Raw genomic sequence first — 21620 nt, 5'->3', positions numbered from 1 at the left:
CAAAAACAATTTGAAATGTGGACTCGTCATACCACAGAACACTTTTCCAGTTTGCTTCAGTCCATCTTAGATGATCTCGGGCCTAGGGAAGCCGGCGGCGTTTCTGGATGTTGTTGATAAATGGCTTTCGCTTTGCAGAGTAGAGCTTTAACTTGCACTTACAGAAGTAGCGCCAAACTGTATTTAGTGAGAGTGTTTTTTTAAAATGTTCCTGAGCCCATGTGGTGATATCCTTTAGAGATTGATGTTGGTTTTTGATACTGTGCCGTCTGAGGGATCAAAGGTCACGGTCATTCAATGTTGGTTTCCGGCCATGCCGCTTACGTGGAGTGATTTCTCCAGATTCTCTGAACATTTTGATCATATTATGTACCATAGATGATGATTAAACTGTTTGACTATTTGCTCACGCAGTTGTGGACAAAGGGTGTACCTCGCCCCATCCTTTCTTGTGAAAGATTGAGAATTTTTGGGAAGCTGTTTTTATACCCAATCAGGGCACCAACCTGTTCCCAATTAGCCTGCACACCTGCGGGATGTTCAAAATAAGTCTTTGATGAGCATTCCTCAACTTTATCGGTATTTATTACCACCTTTCCCAACTTCTTTGTCACGTGTTGCTGGCATCAAATCCTAAAGTTAATGATTATTTGCAAAAAAAAAAGTTTATCAGTTTGAACATCAAATTTGTTGTCTTTGTAGCATATTCAACTGAATATGGGTTGAAAATGATTTGAAAATCTTTGTATTCTGTTTCAATTTAGATCTAAAACAATTTCCCAACTCAAATGGAAACGGGTTTTTTACATCAACAAACAGTCTAGGCTTCTCTGCTTAGGCTGCTGCCCCAGTGATCCGACCTCAGCTCAGCGTGAGAAGATGGATGGACAGATCGATACATCAACAAATTATTTGAACACTACTTAAAGCACTGTATGTTTGTCAAAATAAGGCTCTCAAATTAAATGCATTAACTCATGTAATTATTCACAAAAAGTATTGGAGTAATCATGTATAGTTGCAGTTTTTGAACGCACATCACGTTCAGTGATCAGGTCATTGCATACGTCACTGCAAAAATGAGTTAGGAAACTCAGTTTGTTGTGCTCACTGGTAAATTGTACTTTAAAATAGGCCTTTACAGCACTTTAGATTTTTTTTTATGTGGTTTTGATCAAATAAATGATATATATTCAAGCAAAACATAAAAAAATATTTTCCTATATAACATTTTGGCCATCAACTTGCATGTGTGTCAAATGTTGGGGTCTTTTTAGGATTGATGTTAAAATTAATTTATTTATTTTGTTTGCATTACCAGGGATTCAAAAAATGGATTCATCACATTTTAAAAATCCAGCATTTGACAGACAACAACATATAACAACACTACAAACGGCAACCATGTGCTACCAATAGTGGTTTAGGAGAGCAGATTTAACAAATTAATTTCTTTATTTGTCACAATTAGAAGTTAAACTTAAATTGGCTTTCATGAGACAAATGCACAGTGGGCTTAATTGGGGCCCAAAGCAGAATTTAATTTTGAGCCCCTCCCCCACCAGAATACACCCAATTACAATTAGTTTTACACTTTTTTTATTCATGAGAAACGTTTTTTACAATGTTATTTTTAATTCATGATTTTGTTTTTTAAATCAAACTTTAATTTAATTTGATGCATGTATTGTACTAAAATGAAATCACGAAAAAAATGGCTTACTATTATTGTGTGATTCTTTGTACAAAAGAAACAAAATAAGAACACACTCTCAAGAGATGTTAGTGAGTACCAGCATTTGCTATATTTAAAGAGTAACTGCACTTTTTAAAATTATTTTGCCTATCATTAACAATCTCTATCAAAGACAAGAACACATACTATTTTATTTCATTTATGCATTCTACTTCATAAAATACGGCAAGTACGAGGTGGCTATTGATGCAGCTAATGGGAGCACACTACACCGGCCATAAAGTCCTCAACAAAACCGCCAACAATATGTTTTGTATTTATATGTTGTTACTTGAATATTGACCAAATGATTAACTTTGACTTCCAATCTATACCCTCAGATTGCGAGAAAGGCACAAATTGACACTCGTTTGCTGCACTTTTTTGTTAAACTGCATGAAGATTATGATTAATTCTTCATCTAAATGGGAAGATATAAATATCTCCCATCAGTCTGCATCCCAGTGAAATGAGACATTGTACAGTAAGTGATTGTTGTATTATGTTCGTAGTTTGTATTTATTGTTTACCATTAGGCAATACTACGACATGATGATGCTTAGTGTTTTACTAAAGCTGCATTTGTTTCGCACAGAGCTTCTAGAACTTGTAGAAACATTTATATTCAGGCTCAAAAGTATAAGGTTCTGGATAATAATTTGTCACAAAGTCGTCTTTGTTGTCTCTAATGAAGTCTGTCATGATTAGTAGTGTTGTTGTTGAAGAGAAAAGCAAACATTGTGATGAGTCTGTAAAATGAATATGCCGCCGTATGCGTAAAATGAACAAAACACGTAAATATTACATATTATTGTAAATGTGTCTGATCCTCCATTAAACATATTCTTACAGCATGTATGTGAAACATTGATGGAGTTTTTTGGATGAGTTTTAGATTGCTTTACTGGTACAGGCAAAATAGAACAAATGTCATTAGCGCCATTGTTAGCTGACTTTTGCTAGTGTTATTTACGAGTTAGGATGCATTAGAAAAGAGAAACACGTGCTCTTTTCTTTCACAAGGATTGTGTAAGATAATTTCAATTCTTTAAAATGTAATATCAGAAATTATCGGCATCGGTTTTCAAAATGATCAGTATCGGCTTTTTAAAAAGCCGCTGTGTACACGGACGTAGGGAGAAGTACAGAGCGTCAATAAACCTTAAAGGCACTGCCTTTGCGTGCTGGCCCAGTCTCATAATATCTCCGGCTTTTCACATACACAAGTGAATGCAACGCATACTTGGTCAACAGCCATACAGGTCACACTAAAGGTTGGCCGTGTAAACAACTTAAACACTGTTACAAATATGCGCCACACTGTGAACCCACACCAAACAAGAATGACAAACACATTTTGGGAGAAAATCTGCACTGTAACACAACATAAACACAACAGAACAAATACCCAAAAACCCTTTCAGCACTAACTCTTCCAGGACGCTACAATATACACCCTCGTTACCCCAACCCCTCACTTAAACCCCGCCCACCTCAACCTCCTCATGCTTTCTCAGGGAGAGCATGTCCCAAATTCCAAGCTGCTTTTTTGAGGCTTGTTAAAAAAAAAATATGCACTTGGTGACTTCAATAATAAATATAGCAGTGCCATGTTGGAATTTTTTTTTCCAAAATTTGAGTTGATTTATTTTGGAAAACCTCGTTACATTGTTTAATGCATCCAGCGGGGCATCACACCAAAATTAAGCACAATAATGTGTTAATTCCACGACTGTATATGTCGGTATCGGTTGATATCGGAATCAGTAATTAAGAGTTGGACAATATTGGAATATCAGATAAAAGCCATTATCGGACATCTCTAATTGTGATTCAAAGTATGGCCTTTTTTGAATATCTCGGTATTTTTAGGCCATATCGCGATATACAATATATATCGTGGTATTTTGCCTTAGCTTTGAATTAACACTTGATAAATATAATCACAGCAAGATGATGATTCTATGTGTCTACATTAAAACATTCTGCTTCATGCTGCATTAATATATGCTCGTTTTAAACTTTCATACAGAAAAGGAAATCACAACTAAGTCAATTGACCAAAACTGTATTTATTATTCAGTTACTAGCAGGAGACTTTTCAAATGATGCTACATATTAGCAGTAATGCTACTTTTGGTAGTAACGCTTGTGCCCCACACTTGACAAATTAAAGTTGTCTATTCAACATCTACCCGCTTTAAGCCAAATCAATGCCAGACGATGGACCTCCTGCTGTTTTTCTTGGGAATTAATTCTTCCTTCATTCGCACCTTTTTTTTTCTCGTATTACCGCTCGCAACACTCCACTAGTATCACAGCTAACGTTATCCACGCTGCTACCTCTCTGCTCAACAAGGGCGTATACGTATGTGACGTATGATATGACAGTATGTGATGTATGTATGTAAGCGTGTGAGAAGGAGAGACAAGAAGGAGTGGGAAGAGCATGTAGTGTAATGCCCGCAGCTAAAAACAACTGCGTAAGAATGTATACTCGAATATTACGATATACGGTATTTTTTGGACTATAAGTCGCAGTTTTTTTCATAGTTTGGTGCGACTTATACTCAGGAGCGACTTATGTGTGAAATTGTTAACACATTACCGCAAAATATCAAATAATATTATTTAACTCATTCACGTAAGAGACTAGACGTATAAGATTTCATCAGATATATCGATTAGGAGTGACAGATTGTTTGGTAAACATATAGCATGTTCTATATGTTATAGTTATTTGAATGACTCTTACCATAATATGTTACGTTAACATACCAGGCACCTTCTCCGTTGGTTATTTATGCGTCATATAACGTACACTTATTCAGCCTGTTGTTCACTATTCTTTATTTATTTTAAATTGCCTTTCAAATGTCTATTCTTGGTGTTGGGTTTTATCAAATAAATTTCCCCCAAAAATGCGACTTAAACTCCAGTGCGTCTTATTTATGTTTTTTCCTTCTTTATTATGCATTTTCGGCAGTGCGACTGATACTCCGAAAAATACAATAGTCATTTTCTATATCGCAGAGACAAACCCGCGATATATCGCGTATATCGATATATCGCCCAGCCCTAATTCATAGATAAAATTCCAAAAAAGTACCCCTTTACGAAAAAAAGAACTTAAAGTTGGCAATGTTTACAATCCCTCAACAATTAAATGCAACTTTTGTATTCTTACTCTTTGATACAGAAATCAAACTAGTACCGTTAACAAATGTGGTGTCAAAATGTCAGACTTCCAAAACAGTAAAAATGTCTTTTCAGAACTAATTCAGCACACTACAGGGGTCTTTGTAAACATTAGCTATGACATTCTTATCTGTGACGGAGCAGGAAGTGGCTAGGAATCTGTTTGCGGTAAAATGTCATAAAAGACCCTGATCTGCCCTGGATGTGCACGCAAAACGAGAAGATTTAAAAGCGAATGCTATGGTTGCTGTATTGAAGTTAAAACAATGTGTGAAATCTTACGCTGCATCAAAATATGTCCTTTTCTTTTGTATGCTCTTTCAAACGCAAGCAACGGTGATATATGGCAGCAATAAATTACAAAAAATAACTACACAATTACAAGTCATTACCACGTGCTGTAAGAAGGTGGTAGCAATAATAATGTACAAAAACAGGGGAAACAATAGAAATAGAATGACACATAATTGTAATTTACATGCAGATAAAGCTAAGCTGTCAAATTGGGCTGAGTTTACATAATCACTGACTCCATGCCCTGATTACTAATCCAAACCATGTCAAATGATGGTGGGCATGACAGGTCGAGGTGTAACCAGAGAGGGCCTGAGCTGAGTGGCTGTTAAAAGGGCCCGATGTGACCATGACCACTTCCAGAAACAATTTAATTCTAGCGCTTCAGCCATCTCCAGCTGATCTACTCCTACAAGGTCATTAACTGTGCCACAGAAGGTCACATGATTAATGAGTGACAGACCCTCTGGTGCAATAACGTGTATGAATGTGGCCCATTAATTAGACAGGGGGGGGCAACAGAGAATGAATGGCCAGGGACAGCTTGGCCCCTTCACAACCCCATCTTTCCTAGACCCCATTTTTCATGTTCATCAGCACAAACATGCAGGCACTTATATTTGTCCCAAAATAAAAATGAGATCCACAGAGGTTCACCAGTGCAACATAGTCAAAGTGACCAAATGCACTTTGATCGATCAACAGATAATGGACATATTGCACAAAAAGTGATGCATTGCAAATACATAAACAGTGACAGACATTACTCTATTGTTGTAATTTCTCATTGTCAGATTACTAGGACCTTTTATTTGTACAAAAATAAAAATAATACCTAACTAAACAGACTATTTATTATTGTTATAAAAAAAGACATATCTGTTCATTTCAATTGAAATACATTCATGTTCAAAACAAAATAATTAGCCTTAACACAGATTTAATTGATTTTGTGTATAATTAGCTAAATGAAAATGTGTGCAATTAGTTTGAATGCAAATATTAATTAAACATTTAATTTTGCAGTGGTCAAAATGTCTAATTAATGACATGAACATTTCATATCACAGTTATTGTGACCCCAATTATCACAGGTACCATTATTATCACAGTATTGCTGAATGTACTCTAAAATCAGAATCAGAATCAGAATTAGAATCACAATCAGAATAGTTTTTATTGCCATTGATTGAGAACGGGTTCACAAACTAGGATTTTTTCTTGGTGCAATCGTGCAACATAAAAGACATATAAGACAGAACAGGTAATAAGATGAGCTGTAACTCATAACCAAAATACTTTCAATCATTCAATCAATCAATCAATCAATCAATCAATTAATCAATGTCAATCAATGTTTATATGCTGTTTCTTTTCTTTTTCTCCTATGTCCCCCCATCCCTTGTGGAAGGGGTCCGGTCCGGTGGCCATGGATAAAGTACTGGCTGTCCAGAGTCCGGACCCAGGATGGACCGCTCGCCTGTGTATCGGTTGGGGACATCTCTACGCTGCTGATCCACCTCCACTTGGGATGGTTTCTGCGGGCTCCACTTTGGATGGGACTCTCGCTACTATATTGGATCCACTTTGGACTTGATTCTCACGGTTACGTTAATTCCACTATGGATTGGACTTTCACAATATCATGTTAGATCCGCTCGACATCCATTGCTTTCGGTCCCCCGGGGGGCCCACATATGCGGTCCTCTTCAAGGTTTCTCATAGTCATCAGTGTCGACGTCCCACTGGGTTGAGTTTTTGCTTGCCCTTATGTGGGCCCTACCGAGGATGTCGTTGTGGTTTGTGCAGCCCTTTGAGGCACTTGTGATTTAGGGCTATATAAATAAACATTGATTGATTGATTGATTGACAAACTTACTGACATCTTCTTTTTAATCAAGATTTATTGAGATAAGTACATAAATATACACACAATATACTTTCTTAGCAGAAGAAAGAATTATTAGCAGAATAAAGAAATATTGTTCTTATTATTGTTCTTGCCTCTTTATTGCCATAGTTGTTTAATTTTAGTGTTTATTCTGATTCTGAAATATGATTTTCTTTTCCATTTTAATTTGTAAAGGTTTTCAGAGTGCTTTTCATGACAGAGGCGAAAAGAGTGCTTTGTGTTCTGTTTTTGTGACCACACGTGTGTTCACTTTCTGTTGTAGACACCTCCAGGTTATATTCCTCCGAGTATAGAACGATCACTCTGCCCTGAAAGAGCACAGCGTGGAGTTTCAACGTGCACCATTGAATACGTTAGTTGCTCAAACAGCAATGTGTTTATATATGTTTAGATTGGGGTATGTCGTTTCCTATTGAGAAAATACAACATTATCGATTGTTTTCATGTTTGGATTTGAGATTGGTATAGCTGTTGGTCTTCTATCTTGCTTTTTCAATAAATTATCAAAGAGCCGTTTTTAACCACGGTTAAACAATAATTTTCATTTAAAGTGCTAATGTTTTATTGCAGTTTATCATTAATATGGTTTATCTTACCACGGTAAAATAATCATACAACATTCATCACAAACATCCAATGAAAACCCAAACACCTCCAATTTGTTTTAATATTTTTCATTAATCTTTTTTATTCTTATGTCAACAAAATCTGATTATTTAATGCATTAAGTAAATATGGATTGTATATTTGCGTGATATTTAAGGATTTGTTATTTTTATTCTCTTTTTAATGTTCCTGCATAATGGGATAGCATTTTGTTCAGAAGCAAACAGTTCTGAAAATATGAAAATATAACATTTTCATAAATAAGAAAAATAAGATAAAACAGCAAATTTAGCACATTGTATTAGCATGCCATTTTAGTGTTGTGTACACATTTTGTGCAATTTTTGTGTGCCACCATTGTTTGGAGAGTGTTCATTCATCTATTTTGTGCATAGATTACTTTAAGTCTAAAAATGTTACCTATGAATGTAGCATTTTTCTTTAATTTTGGTTGAATTTATTTTATGTTCTCCTCAGATCAAAATAATTTGTGAAAAAAAAAAGTGAAAATGGACAATAATGCCACTCTACAATCAGTCCAACAGTTTGTTAGATGACTTGCTGGCATCGGCCTCAGGTTGATCTGGTTATGGAACATCAGAATTTTGGTTCCCAAATGTGTTTTGTTTTTTTACAAGGATATGATCCGTTCTGCAAATCTGAGAAGAAGCTCAGGAGGTGGAAACAACCCATTGTTTTGCTACAGCACATACATCAGGACATCTAAATGATTCTGATGGACGGTCAATACACTCTTTTCAACAGGGAGAAACAAAATTATTTTGTCAGTCTAATCAACGTAATGCAATTCCAAAACAGAAGCCATTTTAATGGTTAGCCTCATATTGCACTTGTTTTTATTTTCACAAATGTAATTGCTGCTAAGTATTTTGCGCAATAATATTAGAATCCTCTGCATCCAGTGCATGCCTTTCAATTTTACCTTAAGGTAATAGCACTTATAATAATAGCATTAATCAAAAAATGTACGCACACTATGCATTACAAAAAAATTCAACAACCCGTACTGAGAGATAGACTTCTTTCTGACAACATAGTGTGTGATATCAGCTAACACAATGGTGATTTATGTAGACAATCTGATCAGTTCACACATTGCACCTGGGTCACCTATCCACAAATGCAAGAGAAAGTGAGCGAGTAAATGCAGCAGAAAAAAACAAAACATCTCAATTGTCCCAGAAACATAACACACTGTGACGTAGTGAGCCAAATCAACAAAAACACAACAATGAAATGTTGAGATGTGTGAGTATACTGAAATTATCTGAAAATGAATTTGTAGTTATGAATATAGAAGAGTAATAATTTATGAGGCATGCTGCCAATAAACATTAAACTGAAAGGTGCAGCTGATGCTATTTACCGCTCCTTTTTTAAAATGAACAATCCAAATGATGGTATTAAAAAAAATCTTTCATCCATCAAACACTGCGTGAACCCCTTGACCCTTCTGAATGAAGCATCTCTCTGGAGGTTTGACACACATCTTGCAGCACAGATTTGAAGACAGACATGGCTATTGTTTGCCCTCTGATATATTTTTAATATTCAGATCATATCAAATATGTCCCATTTCAATTATTGATCTATCTATACTGGCAACATAATGCATTCTGAGCTCTGTCATGTGATTTCTATGGCCCAGTCCGTCGATCTTTTTATGCGATATGATAAGTAAGGGTGGCGACACACTCTGCATGTCATGCGCTTGGCCAAGGGAACTACGGACACATGCTCCATCAAACACCATCAACCAGCTGAACGTAAGCCCATCACACTGATGCTGGGTCTGCACTACAATCTACATGCACTGGGAGCTATGCCTGCAGAAAAGATTATGACTAATATTTTTGACCTATTTTTAAAAAATAAATATTCTGTTCCTATTTTAAAAGAAAATGCACACATGCACTCACTGGCCACAATATTAGGTACATTACATCTCATTGGAGCCAATACAAGATCGCTTTATGAACCATTTTGCCTTTGCAAAGATCAACATTTTTTAGTACATAATACAATGTGCATATTAACTGAATAATTGTAATAAAAAAATAAGTAATTGTCTGTTATTTAAATATTTAACTGCTAGTTAATTAATAAGTGAGGCAAAAACAGTGTGCACTACTTGACTAGAATCAGCAGAGGTGCTGTTGATTCAGTCTCAGCCAGTTTGTGGTTTAAAGTGTCAAACTCATTGCTCAAGATCCACATCTTGCCACATTATTTTATGTGGCTCACAAAGCGTGTAAGTAATAAAAGTAAAATATATTTTTAAATTTTTAATTCTGACACAAAAAATGGTACTGCATGCAGCTGAAATTCTTCTTAGCTGGATATTGTGCAATTATTTGATGCAATAAGCTATTTCAAGGGTTATTTTTAGGGTTATTTTTCAACCATTTTTAAAATAAATAGCTGAACTTGAATATCTGCTTGTCACCTAGATTGATAATTCCAAAGCAGGTTTTTCACCAGTTTGTTGGTAAACAATGATAATAATCAAATAAAGGAGGAATTGTGGAGATTACACTTTTTTCTATGAGGTTATATTATATAAATTATGCAGTTACAAACGGCCTTCTGAGGACAGCCTTTACTGTAAAGTGACCTACGAAGAAAATGAGTTGGACAGTCCTGGTCTGTAAAACAGGAGCACCAGCAGAAACAGGAGTTCAGCACAAACAGGGAGATATCCCTCACTTTTGAAAAAAATATATATTTTGCCCTTAGTCAATCAATATAAACAAAGTAGAATAAAATACAATAAAATACAGTCAAATATCAATCTGTAGAATATGTTTATTGTTGTGGTTGGATAGTAGGGCTGTGAATCCTTGGGCACCACATGATTTGAGTCGATTTGATTCTTGGAGGTAAGGATTTGCTTCAAAATCGTTTTTTGATTCAAAACGATTCTCAATTCATAATCAATACATTTTCAATAACATCAGTTTCCAGTTCTATGATTAAGTACAGTTCTCCATAAAATAAACAGTTTTGATACATTTTTGTGTTATTTACTTATCTGTCCAGCAAATATGAGCATCTCCATCAACACTAGGATTTGCTTGGCTACAAAGGACGGATTAAATAATAATAATAATAATAATAATAATAAATAAATGGCGCCAGCGCCCCCCGCGACCCCGATACGGAATAAGCGGTAGAAATGGATGGATGGATGGAAAAATAATATATTTGTTAAATATAAATTAAATTTTTGGAATTGATTAAGAATGGTTGCAAATACAAATCGGGATTCATTTGAAAATCAATTTGTTTTCACACCTCTTTTGGATAGTGGTGTAGAACTGCACCTGTTTTTGTAGTAATTACATATATGTATCTTTTCCTGTCAGCAAAATAGAAAACCCAACTGTTAAAACACCTCAGTATGATATACTGTACGTCGATCCCTACAATAGTAAAGAAAGGTATATCCTCATAATAAGGCCTGAGTTTAAAATACAGCACATTAAAATGTGCAAATGCACCAAATGAAGTAGCCACTGGGTTCACAATAGGATTGTATATGAGATGTTTCCAGCTGCTAATTTCGAGAAAAAAAAAGCTGAATAGCCACTAAAAATCTATAGTATATTTCTTGTCATATATAACAAAGCCGATTTTCTGAAGGAAAATTAAGCAACTTAATGATATTTAATGGGGCAAATGTTTTTCATGCCGTCTTTTAACCAACAGCATCTCCTGTGGTGACTCATTTCTTTGCATGGTGCTCCCACCCTCCATCACCGGCTTCAGGGAGCGTGCTGGAGAAAAAGCGAGATGGAGGGAAGGAGCAAAGTAGAGGAGGGAAACCACGCTGAGTGAAAGGAAATCTTCCATGTGCAAAAGCCACTGTGGCTAGAGGACATTTCACGCTAATGGCGGCCGGGCCAATTGGAATGACTGCAACGCTGCATGATTTGAAGGTCAGGAGACAGCGTATTATATTCCAGTGATGGTGGAGGGGGAATGGCGGAGTAAAATGGTGCCTCCCCCTTCACCCCACCTCTTGCGTTCTCCTGAATTATTGCAGAAGAGCCAAGATTGAATCAACATACCACCAAACGCCACCACCATTACTCTTACAGATAGCGCACTAGACCAGTACATCAAAATGAGAAATTCCACCGAAAGAAATCTGAAAGTAGTGTTTGTCAAACCATATAAAACAAACGCTGTGCTGTTTTTTCGAATCCCCAATTAATATGTGCTCTTTATTTATCGTACACAACTGTATAAAGTAAGAAGTAAATCATAACTTGCATCTGATGATTGTTTTATGCTGGCTGATTGGGGTAGTTCAGTTAGCTTTTTTTTGGTTATGTGTCATGGTTGAGAGAGCACGCTGATAGACCGAACAATTAGATTTCTTCTTATAGACATAGGCGACAGCACAGATAAACAAGCGGGGCTAAAAAAGAACAATAATTTGTCAGGATTGCAGCTGGGGGTGCAAAAGTTACTCACACATAACAAAAGCGTGGGGTGATTATGCACATGACTGCAGTAATAAGCTGTAATAAGGCAAGGAACGACCATACGTATTTACTCTAGACATTGTGCAAGAGGGCCTAACATGATTAAATTGTACTGTATGTCCATGCAATGAATGTTGCAGACTTAAGGGAATGTAACCCACAGCCCAGCATGGACACCAACTTGCAGACAACAATGGCAAAGGCAGCAATGAGGATGTCAAGAAGAGTTTTGTAAAATCAGTGACATTAATGTAATCAAACTAATCCCTTGGATGGACTGTAGTCAGTATGCATGCTTGAGGAACTTCTGCATGATTAGGATTGGTTCACTCTTCCCTGCAGTTACACTTTGTGTTGGGACTTTTGAGCACATTAACATTTTTAATAATGTACCTGCTTCAATCACACTCCATCATTCTGTGCCGTAGTGGAGGTCTGCATGGAAGCTAGGGTCATGTTCTTCTTTTTTATACTGCAAATTATTTAAAGGGGACTTGCGGTGATTTTCATCTTTTCTGACTAATAAATGTTGTTACAATGTTGGATAATTGTGTTTAACAGAAGCTCCTTCTTCACTTCAGGCCTTGAAAAAACATAAATAAAAGGTAGCATAAAGTATTATTTTTATCCAATCGTGGCATGTGCACAATAACAACGATTTGCGACATCAGAGAGTGTGCCGGTGTACCCAATGTTGGGACCGAGTGAATCTATATGTTTGTGAAGTTTATTTTCAACTTCAAGATATATATTGAAACAGTGAACATTTTCAGAAAAATAAATTACGATACTTTTGGAGAACGCAAGGCGGGGTTAGATTTCCAAACTGTGAACAGACTCCAAACACAGGCTATAAATATGACTGTGGAGCAAAATGTACGCACATTGTACACCAAAACATATTCAAAACAATATCTAGACCAGTGGTTCTCAAATGGGGCTGCGCGTACTCCTCGGGGTACTTGAAGGTATGTCAAGGGGTACTTGAGATTTTTTTTAAATATTCTACAAATAGCAACAATTAAAAAATGCTTTATAAATATATTTATTGAATAATACTTCCACAAAATGTGAACGTAAGTTCATAAACTGTGAAAAGAAATGCAACAATGCAATATTCAGTGTTGACAGCTATATTTTTTGTGGACATGTTCCATAAATATTGAGATTTGTTTTTTTTGTGAAGAAGGTAGTGTTTTAAATTAAAATTAAAATTACTTTTAACGTGGAACCTAATATTCAGAGAAAAAATATATATATTTTCATACCTATAGCTACCTGTTTTTGTGTATTTGGGATTTGCGTAATTCGTGAAAAATTTGAAACCAAACCATGGTAGCCTAGCAAAGATATATTTAAAAACAATATTGCTGCCACAAAATTTCCTTCGAATTGGGCAAATTCCAAACAGCTCTTTTGTAATTTGACCAAATTATGACGTTTTTCCTAATTGGGACACCAGTGAAATTCTCCATATATGGCATGACACCGCAATTCTAGTCTGTGCTGCACTGAATACTTTTGCTATCCTCTTGTTGTGGGGCAGATTGGTTCGTACATGCACATGCATCCTCCACTGTTGCCATTCCTAATACAAATTAGTTTGGACTTATGTGTGTCAGCAGACTCGCTAAAAACTACAACTTGGCTGACGAGTAGAAGATCCAGTTGAAGTAAATAAGACAAAACGTCAGAAAGTGGTTTAAGATGGTCTGTAAAAAATAATCCATACAACATTTTGACCAAAGAACCACCATTACATGTTACGTATAAGAAGGAAGTTTTTTATATGGATAAATAAATCATAATATGACCCCTTTAGGACTGAATCAACTGCACTCCTGCTAGGTGCAGCCATGCACTCCATTTTGTCTCAATTTAAAACAAACAAAGCAACAAAATACCATTCATGCAATCGTCACAATTATTTCTAATCAGCTAATTTATTATGCAATTATAATTTTCATCCTTAATGGGAACACAATAAACCAAATATATACCCAGCCTTCCATGTTTGTGTATTAGTAGTACAGAATACAATGATAAATGTTTATTTCTTGTAAAACTGTATGAACACTGATTTTTAACACTTTTTTTTTACTTTCTATTAATCAAAAAGTAAAAAATTATGATAAATACACTATTATCTGAATGATAATTCAGATTTTTTCCCTCTAATCTTTACAATAAATGTTATTAAATTAAACTTAAATGGACCTCAGAACAAAAACACTTTAGAAATGTCCTCATACAATATGTTTGCCTGGTGAGTATTTTACAAAATGATTGTGAGTTAAAAATTTAAATAATTGCAATAGTTAAAATGTCAGAACAGATGATGGTTGCCTCGTGAAGAAGTGCAGGAACGAATGGCTTCCTCCGAGTAGACGGCTGATAACAGGCAGCAAAGTCCATCCAGTATGTTTGAATGGCCGGCCGACCATGTTAAGCTCCTAAAGCAGCCATGAATCCAGGATTTCAGGAGCGGAGTTAAGTTTGGCACAGAATCTTGGCCGAGCCCAGACCGAGTTAGTCCGAGTTGAATCATTATGACCAGCAGCACTCAAAATCTCAAGCAGGGCCACAAATAGGGGTGTATAAGTCCCTGAGTCTGTCGTGATTCAAGTGTTAACTGGTTAGCATTGGTCTGCTCAGATGATTGAAATAAATACATCCAAATGATATAAAAAAAAGTGTTCTCCTGTCAGATAAAAAAAGTATACACAATTTAAAGTGTCAAATATTTTCCGCTGCAAATCGATAAAATTATATAAAAGCAGTAGACAAATGCCTGTTCTACAAGTCATCTGGAATCTGTTTTTGATGAAAATGACGTTAACGACCACATAATTTTTTATATATAAAAAAATGTATGAATATATAACTCCAATAATATACAAGAGTTTTGTCAAAGGCTCATTCTACTGAATAGTCACCGTTTACATATAGTGCACACTAAACATCCGCCGTGTCATGTGGCATGCACACGACAGAAAATGCAAAAAAAACAATGACGGCTGACCCATAAAAATGATTCTTTATTCCAGTGATAATGATAATTAATTGCCTTACAAATGAAACATCCACGCTGCAGACTGAGTGTGAAGCAGTGACGAGTGGTGACCTTCACACCAGGTGAGGCACAGACGTCTTTGGACTGTTTTTGTTGTTGTTGTTTTTTTAAATTACAATAATAGTAATGTATTACATTTATTTGGCGCTATTCTAGAGACTCAAAGCACTTCAGAGAGATTTTACTGAAATTCATATGTTCTTAAACATGTTGCTCATTAGGATGATATACCGAGAGAAAGAAGAGAGCAATTCATTATCAAAACATGTTTTCTCAAATACTTCTTGGTCTCATTTATTTGCATTTGATAAAATAAAAACACAAAAATAATTTTTTTTAAATGGGTGTCCGTCTTACATTTTATTGTACGTGTATGTGAGGTACGTGCACTATCCTCCATGAAAACATACTTTGTATGATCACCTCAATTTTGTCTTGAAAGCCCAGTTTAGAGAAGTATTTGATCTTATGTATATAATAGAGGTAAATTATTGGTATTGTTCATTATCAATAGCGCTATTTCTATTGGTATTTGTAATGCTCCAATTGTTGTGTAAAAATGCTCATTGTCATTTCTGCATTATTATTTATTTGATTTAGGGCTATATAAGTAAACATTGATTGATTGATTGATTGATTTCGCTAACTGCTTCTTTGTTATCACTTTTACCATGATATTTGTACATATCGTATGTGCTGATGTTGTTATATTGTTGTTGTTGTTGTTATTGTGTTTGCTGTTGTTATTTTTCTTTTATCTGTCTATTACACCTCTTGTCCCCACAATTTCCCCCTCGGTCTTCCTTTTTTTCTCTTTCTATCACCTTCTGCTCCGGCCCGGCTGCACTTAATGATAATTTAAACACATTTAATAAAGTCAAATACAAATAAGGCAACAAGAGAATTGTCCTACTTTTTTTCTTTTCTTTTGTAAAGTAAATCTGAACAGCCGATATGGGCATCTACATCAACTATATGATTTGCCTGAGAAGCTGGAAAGGAGGAAAAAAAATAAAAATAAAAAATATATATATATATAATCCTCTGTGATGATACTTGTAAGAAACTTACTTTATTTGTAGCCATGGAGGCAAGGATTAGTGATTTAGAAGTAGCTAAAACCCTGCAGACGGCTGATGAACGTTAGCCGCTAGCTACCTAGCCATGTCTTAAAGCACCTCTTCCCGAGGGTGTTTCAGTGTTATAACTTCACTTTTATCTTTGGTTTTTGAGCCAAAATGTATCCGTTCTCCCTATTCTGTCTACACACTGTGTCTGCTTGTAAGTACTCCAGTATTGTGCGCTGCCGAACTTGCTCCTCTGCTCGTAAACCAGCAATGTCAAGACGACGACGCAGGCGGGGGTGATGCATTACTGATACGTTTCAGAGACAGTATAGTACTGAAAATGATTTATTGGTATCGCGGCACAATACTAAAAACAGTATACTGTACAACCCTAGTGCAAATACACTCTAAGTTTGATATAACGTAGTAAAATATTGCGCGATTGTGCCATGGACCCCGAATATTCACCCTTTCAATTACATTGTTTTTTTCACCAAATGATTGCATATTGCCCTGCGATGAGGTGGCGGCTTGTCCAGGGTGTACACCGCCTTTCGCCCGATTGTAGCTGAGATGGCACCAGCGCCCCCCGCGACCCCAAAGGGAATAAGCGGTTGAAAATGGATGGATGGGTGGATGGATGGATGTTTGCATATTTACAAACTAACATGGTAATTTCTTTATGAAAGTGTCCGAAAATAAGGAATAAAAAAAGACAGAAAATAATTAAATAAAAATAAAATGTTAACCCAGCAATGTCCAAACCTACTGGTGGATAGTGTCTGCTGGTGGATAGTGTCTGCACCATTCCGTGGCTTGGGAGCTCAATCCACCATTCACGTCACATCAAGTGGAGCACTATTCACCAAGCAGTTAGGCAGCCGAGCTACAGCGCATACATTTTTCAAAAAGAGAAGGGTTAAAAAAAAAAATTCTATGTAACGCGATCTAGGGAATAACATGATTTATTTAAAGGACTGCAATATATCAAACTTTGAGTGTATAGTAAATGGTAAATGGGTTGTACTTGTATAGCGCTTTTCTACCTTCAAGGTACTCAAAGCGCTTTGACACTACTTCCACATTTACCCATTCACACACACATTCACACACTGATGGAGGGAGCTGCCATGCAAGGCGCTAACCAGCACCCATCAGGAGCAAGGGTGAAGTGTCTTGCTCAAGGACACAACGAATGTGACGAGGTTGGTTCTAGGTGGGGATTGCACCACGGACCCCCGGGTTACTGGCACGGCCACTCTCCCAACTGCGCCACGCCGTACCGAATAGTCATTTATAGTTATGTTAAAGGCCTACTAAAATTAGATTTTCTTATTCAAACGGGGATAGCAGGTTCATTCTATGTGTCATACTTGATCATTTTGTGATATTGCCATATTTTTGCTGAAAGGGTTAGTAGAGAACATCCACGATAAAGTTCGCAACTGGAGAAAAGCCCTTCCTCTACCGGAAGTCGCAGACAATGACGTCACATGTTATTGGCTCCTCACATATTCACATTGTTTTTAATGGGAGCCTCCAACAGCAAGAGCTATTCGGACTGAGAAAACGACAATTTCCCCATTAATTTGAGCGAAGATGAAAGATTTGTGTTTGAGGATATTGATAGCGACGGACTAGAAAAAAAAAACTTAAGTAAAAAAAAAAAAAAGGTGATTGCATTGAGACGGATTCTAATGTTTTTAGAGACATTTACTAGGATAATTCTGGGAAATCCCTTATCTTTCTATTGTGTTGCTAGTGTTTTAGTAAGTTTAATATTACTTGATAGTCGGAAGTGTACGTCCACGGGTGAGTTGATCACAATGTCTCAGGGGAGTCGACGGCAGCTGTACGCTCAGCTTTTCTACGGTAAGTGCCGACTTTTTGACCACAATTTTCTCACCAGAACCTGCCGGTTGACATTTGGTTGGGATTCATGTTCGCTTGACCGCGCTCTGATCCATAGTAAAGTTTCAGCTCCGGGAATTTTAAACAAGGAATCACCGTGTGTTTGTGTGGCTAAAGGCTAAAGCTTCCCAACTCCATCTTTCTACTTTGACTTCTCCAATATTAATTGAACAAATTGCAAAAGATTCAGCAACACAGTTCTCCAAAATACTGTGTAATTATGCCGTTAAAGCAGACAACTTTTAGCTGTGTGTGTGCGCAGTGCTCATACTTCCTAAAAACCCGTGACGTCTTGCGTACACGTCATCATTACACGACGTTTTCAAGAAAAAAGTCCCGGGAAATTTAAAATTGTAATTTAGTAAACTAAAAAGGCTGTATTGGCATGTGTTGCAATGTTAATATTTCATCATTGATATATAAACTATCAGACTGCGTGGTGGGTAGTAGTGGGTTTCAGTAGGCCTTTAATGTTTCCAAATGATTGTAATGTTGCAGAACATATATTAATAAGAGAAATAATTGGACAAAATGTTTTTATTTATGGTTTTATTATTCAGGCCTGACCTGCCTACCCTGACTGCACGTCCCTAGTGTGAAGCATTTTAAGGCTATGTGATCTCTCCGGCCAGTCTCAACCTCAAAGTCAGACTCGGCCTTCCCGACGAGCACGGGCCAGAGCAGAGTGATGCATCTCTTGACCGCAACTCCACACACACAGACATCGAACATAGTCACACACACATATCAAGAGCTGGCAGCCACTACCAGAACAGCATCGGCGTGTCACCCATCAACCAATGCATAAAACAAGATACAGCGCGGAAACGGCTAAATGACAAACAAACAAAGGATTGCATGCACATGCGAGCCAAGGAAGCAGTCGTGGGCCTTGGTCAAGGTTTAAGGCAATATCTGGGGCTTTGCTAGTTGCCTGTTGGAGGATATGAGTAGCAGTGGCTGGACTGATAAATCTGCCTACACAGCAAATAGGACATGACTTATCATGGGATATATGAAAAAATATCACAGAAGCTATGGAGAAAAGAGAGGAAATTAAATGAAGCCGAGGATGAAGAAGGGAAGCATGCCGGCTTTCCTAACCCCCCCCCCCCCCCCTCCCCCCATCCTCACACACACCTGGGATTACACACACCTCAGTGTACAGTTTCCATGCACCTACTGTCATGCATTCAGGCAGATGAAATATCACATGGCTAACGCACATGTCAAAACTAGTCTTTGCAATAATAACCAATTCCTTCCTCATGACTAGATCATCTCTGATCCAGATCATTCAAAGACAAGACTTAGAAAAATAAAGTGCATGGTACTTTCCTTTAGAGTCAAAGTATGACAGCTGCAGTGAAGTAAAAACATATTTGACTTGTCAGACACCTGCCATGTTAGCTACCTGATGGACAATTAACACTTGTCAATATAATTACAAAACTGAATCACCATTTATTAACACTGTAAGACTTTCTGCGCCTGGTGTTGGGGAGGTTTGTGTTTGTGCGTGTGTGTGTGTGTGTGTGTGTAAGTGTGTGTGTGTGTGAGGAAGTGAGTGAGTTAGTCCAAATGGATTTCAGGCCGGGAATAAATCACTGTCACCACAGAAACCGGGTGACAGTTGTGATGGATGGCTGAAATTTTTTTGTTGATGTCTTTAGTATTGCTGACAATTTGGTAGTAGCGGCTTTTTCGCCTTTGTGGCTGGTGTGCTGCGCCACACATTTAAATACTGGATGCGAACAAAAATGAGCCGCCGTATTATGTTTTTTTTTTCTTTTCTCCTGCTCAGTATGGATTAAAATATACAATGTATAGATTTATTTTCCTCATGTGAAGTGAAAACAAGAAGAAAACATTGGACGCCATCTTATTTTTGTGTGTGTACGTGTATGTGTGTGTGTGTGTGTGTGTGTGTCTGTGCAACGGTCACGTGTAGACACTGACCTCTCCCATTGGGCAACGTCAACACATGACACACTGACAATTTGGTGTGTGCAACAAATCCACAATCTGTGAATGGTGGCTTTCTTCTAAAACATACAATTCTTTTAATGCAATACCGCTGAGTAGTGCACGTTAAAACACACACCTGCACTGAGCAATATAGCCTCCAAAATGTCAACAATTTAAATGCAGTTGTTTGGATAACGTATCATACATATACAATCTATGGACTTTTACTTTGCACTTTACACGAAACACACTCGTGTTCCGCCTCTCTTTAAAGTCAGAATATCCGATGCCGGGATTGCACAACAAATATTGAATGTTTCTTGCACTTTGCATGAAAGTTTTGCACATAGCAGCACTGGACATTACACACACACACACACACACACACACACACACACACCAAACTTCAGAGTTGGACAACTCCAAGTGAATACCCGCCTCCCCATTGCACACAGGTCCAGGGTTTCTATCTGCACTCAGCTGGCAGCCTCAAGTCGTAGAACACACTTGCCACAAACTTTATAAGAATCGATAGTTTCTCCAGAAAAAAAAAAAAAAACACAACCGCAGCTCAAAAGTAGTCTTGACTTCCACACAGCACACATTACAAAAAGGTTTTTACTGACCTTACTGTCTCTTTTTCCCCCTCTATGCCGTTACAGTCCCCTCTTTCTTTTTTTTTTCCTCTCCACCTCTAGCCTGAGAAAGTCACACAGGAGCCACCTCCTGCTCCCGCTCAAGCATCTGTATTAGTCTGATTTCACACCCTGCAGCTGAGCCTGCTGTCCTACAGAGGGGCACCATGAACGTGCTGCTTATTTAGGAGCCGGCGCGCAATACCTGGGCTTGTAGGCAGCTGTTTAAAGCACAAGGCAACATCCAGGGTGCATAATACCCCCTCTTCCTTACACACACACACACACACACACACACACACACACACACACAGTACCTCTCTCTCTCTCCCTCTCTCGCTCTAACACACGTGCAGACACTCACTAGCATGCCTCACTCACAAGACAGCACACACACACACACACACACTAAGTGGAATGGACACACAAACAGCTGTCTCTACCTGAGCTGGGACAGTGTGAGAACACTCACTCACACACACACACACACGCACACACACACACCAAGTGGAATGGACACACAAACAGCTGTCTCTACCTGAGCTGGGACAGTGTGAGAACACACACACACACAGCAACACTGAGATGGGCTGGCCGCTCCGTCCCGTCTCCTTCTCTTTCTCTGAGTGTTTAGAAGACAATTTCAACAAGGGATTGCTCCCAATCTACTAGGGTGATCCACATGGATGAGTTATAATATGCTTGCCACT

At 37.4% G+C, this 21620-nt stretch overlaps 1 long non-coding RNA gene across 1 annotated transcript in view; it reads right to left on the bottom strand.

Annotated features, from left to right (window-relative positions):
* The window catches only part of LOC133569556 (uncharacterized), a 177120-nt gene extending 156059 nt beyond the window's left edge, over nt 1-21061 (bottom strand). The window contains exon 1 of the long non-coding RNA XR_009809829.1: nt 20902-21061. This is a non-coding gene — a long non-coding RNA (uncharacterized LOC133569556). The remainder of the gene's footprint in view (nt 1-20901) is intronic.
* Between the last annotated feature and the right edge of the window lie 559 nt (nt 21062-21620).

The sequence above is a fragment of the Nerophis ophidion genome, linkage group LG02 (assembly GCF_033978795.1).
Source record: "Nerophis ophidion isolate RoL-2023_Sa linkage group LG02, RoL_Noph_v1.0, whole genome shotgun sequence".
NCBI lineage: Eukaryota > Metazoa > Chordata > Actinopteri > Syngnathiformes > Syngnathidae > Nerophis > Nerophis ophidion.
The sequence above is the reverse complement of the archived record's forward strand: the minus strand, read 5'-3'. Positions and strand labels throughout refer to the sequence as shown.